This window comes from Lissotriton helveticus, chromosome 7, assembly GCF_964261635.1.
Source record: "Lissotriton helveticus chromosome 7, aLisHel1.1, whole genome shotgun sequence".
NCBI classification, from domain to species: Eukaryota; Metazoa; Chordata; class Amphibia; order Caudata; family Salamandridae; genus Lissotriton; species Lissotriton helveticus.
The window spans coordinates 471,929,705-471,937,523 of NC_136068.1; positions in this window are offsets into that span (position 1 = coordinate 471,929,705).

Consider the following 7,819-nt stretch of genomic DNA (forward strand, 5'->3'; position numbering starts at 1 on the left):
TTTGCGACTCTCCAAACGACAGCTGACTTGACCTAGAAAAGAAAAGACATTGTAATCTCTTGAGTTAGTAAGCACTATGAAAAGGAAGAAGAGACAGAGGAAAGCATCACAACAGAGAAGAGGAACTCCTGCCCTGATGCCTATGTGATATCTTGAACTGCAGAGGTTGATAGCAAATAAAAGGCCAAGAGAAGATGGCAGTGGTGCAATGAAGGAGAAGGGACCTGATGTAGAGCAGAGGAAGGAAGATGAAACCGATAACCCTTGAGGAGGAACTCACAAATCAGCAAGATGATCTGGAAAGGCAGAGAAATGACCAAAGAGAAGGAGAGCCTGCCACAACAATATCCTGCCAAACACTCTGCCAGAGCAAGGAAAAAGGCATGGATGATGGGCGATTCCAAGTTCTGGACGCGCAACAGCCCTCGGGTGATATTGACACGCCAAGTGGGTATCACCGTGGTGTTATTCAGACAGCAAACTCCTACCTATGCCAAACCAAAATCCCATGTCCACAGATCCCTAGAGAAGCTGGAGCAGTGCACTGAAAAGTGAGAGAACGTGAGTGGTACAAACAGGTCATTACGTGGGGGGAACACTGTCTTGGTACCACGGGGAGGGGAGTCGACAGCAGAAATACAACTTAACAGTTCTCTCTAAATACTGAAAACAGAAGAAGTGAAGTTGGGTTACAATCCTGAACCAAGAGTGTAAAGGAACCCAATTATATCTCATTGGGAACTGCATATTGAACAAGTAAAGGAGACTACGTAACCTCCTCAAACTAAGAGAGAATCTTTGGCATTACAAACGATTCCTCCTGTATAATTTATATACCTCCTTTGTGATTTCTTTTTTTGCTTTTATGAAAGGCGACAGACGCATCTTGCATATTTCTTTTTCTTCTAAGGGCCAGGACCAGACATTGCATCTGCATAAGAAAAACCAAAACCATAACTCAAGTGCAGAAGGGGAAGAAGCCAGAGAGAAGTGGTTGTAAACGTTTTTACTTCAATGAATACCATTGTTTGCTAATACTTAGCATATTCTTTTCTTGAAGTTGGTGAAAGTGTGGAGGTCCTCCACCAAACGCCTCACTCTAAAGAACTAAGGAAGGTGGAGGAGGAAAACATATTATTTTGGATTCATCCTACCACTGAATAGAAAGCCCTCTGCAAGACTACCGCACTGGTTGAACTTAGGGCCCGATGTAGGTAATTCTTATTTACCACTTCTTAAATACCGAATTTTACCGATTCGGTATTTATGAAGTGGTAAATATGAAGGGGGGAGATGTAGGTATTTCCAGATGTGTAAATACCGAATCTTTAAGATTCGGTATTTACCGAATCTGGAAATACCGAATCGGTATTTCCTATTGATTCCTATGGGCTGTGAAGCCCATAGGAATCAATGGGCAATACCGATTCTGTAATTACAGAATCGGTAAATACCGATTTTAGCAAGGGTGCAGGGGGTGTCACTTTGACACCCTCTGGCACCCCCAAAACAGGCTCGGGTGCCATGTGGCAGGCATACATGCCCCAAGGGCAGGTCTGCCTGTCATATGGCAGAGGTGTGCATGCACACATGTGCATGCACACCGGAATCGGTATTTTACCATCAAATTAGATTTGATGGTAAAATACCGATTTTGTAAGGCTTGTGGGACTCAGAAGAGTCCCACCTACATCTCAAATTTACTGAATCGGTAAAAATACCGATTCAGTATTTTACAGAATCTGTAAAATTAAGGGCCCTACATACCATTTCTGAAATACCGGTCGGTAACGGCCGAAAATACCGATTTTCGGCTGTTACCGACTGACCTACATCTGGCCCCTAGAAACCACAGACAGTAATTATAGCCATTAAGGCATAAATAAAACCATTATGGTATCAAGGGAGAGGAGTACAGGGCTATTACTGTTCTAGATAGAACAGAAGGTCCAGTCACGACGTGCCCAAAACGGTATGTCTTTACAAAATATATTGTGCTGTTCCTAATGAGAGAAAGGGGTCAGTACAGTCAGTGATGCAGGTGTGTTATGGCAGGGTAGTCAAAAGATCACCCTGGGAATCCATTTTGTTGGATTTAATGCCCTCACACACCCTTTCAGGTGTCATGCTTCATCATCTGGGCCTGCTCCTCGTTGGGTCGGCGGTGCAACTTGAAGAAGGGTAATATAATATTGTTATCCCCTCGCACCTACGAGTGTGGTAGCCACATGAGTATACACACACCACACTCTAGATAATGTAGTGTAGACAGTTCCTTTCACCATTAGATACCTGCTAGTTAGTCATTCTTGGTCCTGAAGAATCGCTAGATAAACTCACCACAGCGAGAAACATGTTGACCGGACTACAATAATCCTTGGATAAGAGTTGGAAACATTATCTTCCATTTCTCTCTTCCAGGTTAATAACTAAGGCAGTGGCCCTCTTAAATAAAGTTCTTGGTACCACTAGCCTTTTTTAATCCACTACACCCACATCTACCTCTCAGTTCTGGCCCCATACCCGCACTTCATCTATACGGCAGTTAGAAAAAGATCTCCGCCAAAGTGCCCCTCTATGAGGTGTTGCCCGTTGGGTATTGCACCGCCGACCCAACGAGGAGCAGGCCCAGATGATGAAGCATGACACCTGAAAGGGTGTGTGAGGGCATTAAATCCAACAAAATGGATTCCCAGGGTGATCTTTTGACTTCCCTGCCATAACACACCTGCATCACTGACTGTACTGACCCCTTTCTCTCATTACGAACAGCACGATATAAATAAAACCATGCATTCATGTCTGACCTATTGAGTGATGCCTCTTTTTTTGACCCAAGTCTCACACCTACTGAAACATAAATATTTCTCTTCTCGCTGTTACTTTTTCAAGTACTATATCATCTTCAAGTATTCATAAACTTTTAAAAGTCTCTGATGAGGCTGTATTTTTAAGAGTTTTAAAGAATGTCTCCTGAGGCACAAATAACAGATATTTTGGTTTAAGATGCTGAATAGCAATCTTAACTTGTCAGTTACTCTAGAGATAACTTTTACACAGCAAAAGAATTCTTCTAAAAAATATTGGCTACCAGCAACATATTTCAGACTAGGGCTGTCAGATAACAAAATGTGATATGGAATATTGAGAATGATGAAGGAAGTGACCCGCTTGGGGTCACCTGGGTCACTAGTAGACCACCTCTCAGCCTTCCATACCAAATGAATAGTCGGAGGAACAGTGGAGAATATAGACCAATGACAGTTTATTTGTATACACTCGGAGTGTAGCCCCGTCTGCACAGTCTCTAAGAGTGGTACAGAGGGAACTGAAGATCAGCAAGCATAGAGATACATTATGTACATTTCGTGAATAGTTGAGAACACGCCCATAGTGGAATTTTCAAGGCAGATGCAGCTGGACACTAAAACACAAAAAAAAGCTTGTGCGCTCGAAACTCAGCACAGTCCAAGGCAATTACACCAGGTACTACGATAAGGCTACCAGACAGGTGGGAGAGGGCCTCTATCTAGTGGGAAAGTTATGCGCTAGCATTAATTATTCTTCATTGCAGAAAAGAAACCCAGCAGAGAACATTTCTCAGAAATAGCAAAGATTTGTTTCGATTGTCTTTAAAATGGTGTCTGAACATAAAATGGTGCAGCGAATGCTAACTTATACAAGGCATTGCATAAGCATTAATGGGCCTAGTCTAACAGACCCTTCTTTTTACATGAGCTAAAAACATTTTCTAGTGTATAAAAATGTGAATAGACTAGACAGCATTATCACAATGGGAACAATTTTCCATTAATTGATTGAACATCAAATTCAGAAAAATAATTAGGATAAGATTATTGGTATTCCTTGCAATCAACATTAGAAAATGGTACAGCAAGAAGGGAAGAATCCTCAAATATCCCCTCATCAATATTAATCAGTTCATCAATATCAGCCTGCATCATCATGGCAGCATTTGTAGCATGGGCTGATATCTTCTCTTTGGGCATAAAAACAGTAGCACAATAGGAACAACAAGAGGGGAGACATTGTATGAGGACACAATAGAGTACTAATATCACAATTAGGTAAATCAGTTGTTGAAGTATCCAATCTCAATTGTCAAAAAGAGACCAGTTCCAGTTCCCACTTTTCATTCCCTGCACATTATCAATTATAACCATAATATGTTCCATCATATTCTTCTCCAAATGTTTTATACCGACCACGCACTGGTCACCGACTACCGTGCATACACCAGCACTCTTTGCCAAGATAAAATCCGCTGCATATGTCTCCAATGTTGTGAATACACCGCATGCTTTCTAACTGGGTAGTGATATCGAGTAGGGCTGCTACCGTGGTATTGGAGAGAATTTGTAGCTTACATCCAAAGTATTCCCTTGCTTTCTCATCCCTGGCCATGGCAGTACCACCGAATGTACATATGGTAGAAAGGATGTATCCAGATGTAATTCCATTTTTGTAGCTATTCACTTCTAAATCTGTAACCCCTTTGCAGAATTCTTTCGTTAAAGGTATTTTTACCCACCTCATTTGGGGTCGAGCATATTTACATGGGACACCCAATGGCAACACCATCCCAAGAGCTACATCATCAGTACCATTGTGAACATTAGATAAGATCAATTGGACAGAAAGAAAACCCTGGGTGTGCATATATTGGTCCCTCATAATTCACTGCAGAGTATCTAAAGTTCATCCCCAAAGTGCTCAAATCATCTTTATTCAACAAGCGGACCATATGTCTAAACAATATTATCCCGAAACAATTAGTGTATAGTAAAGTGTCCATACTATTTATTATGGGGGCAACAAGCAGGATATTAACCAGTCTCCCGGGGTACTGTCAACTCCTTATAATGCTAACCCACCAATGTTATATTCTGAGCTCCCATATAAAATGTATCACAATATGTATGATTATCACAACCTGGGTAACCCATTCCTTGTGGCTTTTTATGGTATAGACATGGTCCAGTATAACCAAATCCAAACACTCCCCTTACTTCTGCAAAGTGGGGTGGTCAGGTGTATGTATAATTCACAAGTGACAAAGGGTACACCATCCAAAGGCTAGTGACAGATCTTCTGGGTTAACAAGCGGTCCTTTTCCCAAAAAAACCTCTTAAGAGTCGCCACAAACACATTACTCGGGACAACCCTTGTATTACGTCTCGGAAAATTGTTTCGCCTGTACTACGTGTGGGTACACTGTACGCAAGTTCCAAAAACCACGACACCCCACATAGTATTATTATCACCAATATCAAGAAAGCAACACGTTAGTTTACCCCTTTTTGACCAAATCTCATTACGATGGACCATAACAATTGGCTGTTCCTCCTTGGTAATCTTCCTGCCAAAAGGATGCATAGTGAATTTAAAAGAGGAAAATACAAGAAAAGATAAAAGTTCTCAGTGTCCGTCTGAGCCTCACTGGCACAGGCTCGTATTGTCCATCAATCAGTTGGCGCTCTTCAGCACCGACAGTGGAGCTTGCTCTGTCCTAAGCTCTACTCCTAATCTATCGCACGTCGATAAAGGTGGTATTCTATCAGAGTATACTTTTTCCCTACTTAATGTTCATACACCAAAACAAAACAAATGCAGAATTTTACTTGCTCCAATTCCTCGCTGGTACTGCTACTCAGTACTACCTATCTTGTACAGTCCATCCCTAATCTTTTTTCTCCTTAGATCCAGTGGCTTGCAGCCAAGGCCGCAAATTGTACCTGGGAGTCCCAGGTATTGTGTGATCACTGAACAGAGGCTCTTGAATATCTCTATTTCTGATGGGACAGCCTTGTTCAGAACATTGTCGTTCTCCTTGTCTGTTTGTGTCCACATGAGTTGCACATCGCTAAATGGAACAAATATGGGCACTTGTTCACATTCAGCGTCTCCGATATCCTCCTTTACCCACTGGTCGTCCAGCAGTGGCAAAGGTACTCTCCGGCAAAGGGTGGCGTGTACCCAGTTCTTTCTACCAGCAACCTTTACAGTCGTCCACGTCACCAACAGAACTTGCTCAGACCTTTCCACCAGGGCTCCAAACCTTTCTTCCTCTGAAAATTCTTTTACTAGGACAAAGTCCCCAGGTTGGATGTTGTGGCCCCGTCCCTTTGGTGTAGCAGGTAGGGAGTTGCGCACCTGTTGATGAAGAGAACGCAAACTTTCTGTCAATTGTCCAATAGAATCAAGCAATACAGGATATTCAATATTGAGTTTTTTACGAAGACGGAGGACACCCCGGACATTTGCCGGATGTCCAAACACGACCTCATAAGGTAATAAACCAGTTCTAGAATGCGCTGCAGTTATAGTCGACAAAAGAGCTAACGGTAGAGCATCTGGTCATTTCAACTCTATTGTCTCTAGGATTTTTGCCAAATTCAGTTTGAGAGCACCATTGTACTTCTCAACCAGACCGGCTGACTTCGGATGATTGCCAGAATGGTGGCAGGGGATTTTAATGTGCGCCCGTGTGGTGATCCCAAAACAACCTGTATGAGTGAGTTGGGGTGTGCTAGGATGCGGGGTTTTCACTTTGAGCATTCTGCCCAGGCGGAAGTACTCAATAACATGCTCAATGAGTTTGATTTGATACCATCTATGTCCCTTTCCGCTCCCCTCAGCAAACAGCCTGTCCCGTCATTTAAAGGACGAGGGGACGGCTCTTTTATACACCATATCCTGTTTTCAGCTGGGCTCCAGTTTAACCTTCGGGGTTCAGAATCATGGACAGGGTGTTCAGTGATCACAACCCCATCTGTGTGAACCTTACAGGTCAGTTGCTGTCTAGTCAAGACATGGTGACAGCACGGGGCATGCTGAGACCCACAGATAGAAGGCACTGTTTAAAATGGTCTCAGGTCTCGCCAGATTTATTTTATGCTAAGGTACAAGTGGCCTGTGCACCTGAAATTGCATCTTGTGTGTCTCGTTGCTCCCTACCGGGGGATGTTCTTGAGGCCTTTGAGGGTATTATCAGCAAGGTTGGGGCTCTGTTAAGCACACCCACCCATAGGACGGTGTTGTGTGATCCCAGATGGTTTGATTCTTATTGCTCTAGGGCTGCTAGAGACCTAAAGGAAGCCTTAAAAGTTACCCTGAGAGATAAAACTTTGATTCGTGCCCATCGCATTAAATATAAACGGGCACTGGCCACTCGCAAGGGGTAACTAAAAGAAGCAACATGGCAAGAATTGTTGGAGCCAAGTACTTTAGGTAACAGCTCTAAGTTTTGGGTATTATTAATCGTCCGCTATTTGAGAAGGACGGGTCTGGTGAACTAGGCACTAATAAAACAGAAGATGAATGGGTGTCTCATTTTAAGTCCATTTTTAAAAGTGTTACAGATCTCCAACCAACACAACCCAAAGACCCTAATAAAACCCCCATTACCTTCACACAGATTGAGGTGGAGAAAGGCATTTTAGGGTTGTCATGTAACAAGGCCCCTGGCCCGGATGGCATCCCGCTGGATCTTTTTAATCTAATACTTTACTTTGGGCCCCGGTCTGGTCGCTGTGTTAAATGCGGCGGCTAGGGCCAGTTGTCCGGAGTCCTGGGGCATCTCTACCATTGTGCCGGTTTTCAAGAAGGGCAATCGTAATAGCACTTTGTGCTATAGACCGATCTCTCTTATTGATTCGGTGGTACAGGTGGTGGGTGGGGTCTTATTGAACAGACTATCCTTCTGGGTGAAAGAGAACAAAATCATTGCAGATATACAATATGGGTATCGTCCAGGGCATTCTACCCTAGCCCAATGCCTTAACCTGTGCATGATCCT